The sequence below is a fragment of the Plectropomus leopardus genome, chromosome 18, assembly GCF_008729295.1.
Source record: "Plectropomus leopardus isolate mb chromosome 18, YSFRI_Pleo_2.0, whole genome shotgun sequence".
Classification (NCBI taxonomy): Eukaryota; Metazoa; Chordata; class Actinopteri; order Perciformes; family Serranidae; genus Plectropomus; species Plectropomus leopardus.
The window spans coordinates 17,448,845-17,451,148 of NC_056480.1; positions in this window are offsets into that span (position 1 = coordinate 17,448,845).

Below are 2,304 nucleotides of genomic sequence, written 5' to 3' on the forward strand. Positions count from 1 at the left end.
CATGAAAAGGTTCCTACTATACGTTGTACATTTTCTTAATTTTCGAAGCTATTTGATTTCCAAAAAGAGATTAAACTATAATGTTTATTTGTTTGTATAGACCCTAATGCTGTTGACGGCTTAATGCAAAACAAAAACGATACTAAATGTTGAATTTCAAAGTTCATTCTTGACCTTGGAATCAGCAATTGACATAACAATTTCACCTTTAGGTTTGAGTAGTAGTTTTTAATGGTCCGTCATATTACACGATCTTCATCAACAGATGCCAGTTGTTCTGGACAAGTTAATATTTTGAATTTCTAAAAACAATTATTAACTGATAATAATAATAATAATAATAATAATAATAACAACAACAATGGTAAACAAATTTCAAGTCTTGAAATATCATGTAAAATAAGTCTATTGATTTGGGGCTCCTTTCTGATAGTTTCCGTAGTTATAACAATATACTGCTGTGTAACCAAAAAAAGAAAAAAAAAACAAACAACTGTTAAACCATTTGAACATAAAAGATACAGCTTTAAAAAAAATGTTAGAACTTATACTATACCAGAGGAGAACAGTATAGAAGTTAGAGTATGATTTCTGTGAATTATTAGTGGCTCCTCCTAGCCTTTATATAACTTTTTATGACTCTCTTCTGATGTGGGTGGTCTCTGAAACAGATATCAGGGACACTGTGTGTTGAATACTGATCTGACCGTCAGAGACTGAGGCACGTATGGAGTGTACTCTCAGGACAGCCCAACTTTGGTTCACTTTAATTAACTATATAGAGATTCAGAAGATAATGTATTCTTGCATTTTAATGATGTCTGTGTGGGAGACGAAGAGAATGGGAAAGAGAGATGTTGTGGATGAAGGTGTCATAAACTAGCATAATATTTAAAACTGCCACACACAAAAATAACACTGTCGGCTCAGGGGGCTGTTCATGAGAGAGACAGAGCGACAGAGGTGTGTGATATCTAACCTCAGTGGATGTCTGCATATACAAATAGTTTGCAAGCTCAGTGGCAAACTGAGAAACAGAAGCTTACAAGTTGGAAGAAAAAAAAAGAAATCAACAGGCTGCCACCTGCTTTATCTGTTATTCAAGATTATATATCCACACTGTGTGTCTGAACACACACACACACACACACACACACACACACACACAAAATTTCTAGTTTAGTCACTCAATGACGTGGTGTGACAGCTCATTTGCTAGGTTCCTCTGCTGCTGCTGATTGTTGTCTCTTTCCCGGGCAGCAGACTTGATGAGCCCAGTCAGTGTCATAGGACGGACACACCTGGGCCCAGTGTGCCCTGTGCACATAAAAGCAGCAGCAGTCAGTCTTCGGCTGGCAGACCTCCTCACCACACCTTTGCTTCCTTCGTTTTTGCAGCACAACACCCCTACAGCACATTTTCACTCACCCATTCCTGACACTACTGACTCTACAGATTTCTCTTACCTGTTTGTGCAGTTTGTTTGTTTGGAGAACATTTAGTCAAATAATTTCATTGGTAAATTTTTTCCTGTGCGTCTCCCTTTTTTTTCCACTCGATGAGCTGGGTTGTGGCAAATAGGGGCTGGTCAAACCCCAAATACACCATTTTCGCTGTTCTTCTCACAGCTTAGGTAGCCAGAGTTTGTCATTTGTGTTGTGATAATCAGTGGAACTGGTCTCTGGTGCGTTGGTACCATGTGTCCAGAGTTTGTAGTAAACTTAATAGGAAGATGCAGAAAGTGAGACACATTTGGAAGGATATTATCTTAGTATTGTCAGTGTTCTGTTTGTTCTGTTTTGACATTATTTTTTTGTAAATTTTGAATTAAGGAGTCTTGTAGCACAGGTATGTGCATGCTGTTCATTGCACATTTAGTACATTAATGGGAGGAAATTACATTGTTTTACATGAATTCCTTGGAGATTTAACCTTACACTGGCCATATTTTTTACATCTCAAGCCCTATTTCAAATCCTAATCCAAGGGCCTAGTAACACAGGGGTTGGGGGTCCTCCATCAGAACATGTTAAATGTCAAACACTTAATTTTCTGCATAAATTCATGATGTAAATATCTTTAATTTGTCAAAATAAAAGTCCTCTTCTTCTTCTGTACTGGGGGGGATGACCTGCCCTTATCCAAAAACCGTGATATGATATAAAATGGCACAGTTTTCGTCCCCAAAAAGGAGGAAATTCCCATCTTTGCAACAATGTGAACATATATATGTGCATGATTAACACACGTACAACTGCACACAAACATCACATAACACTAGAATGAGAAAACCAAAGTGTCTTT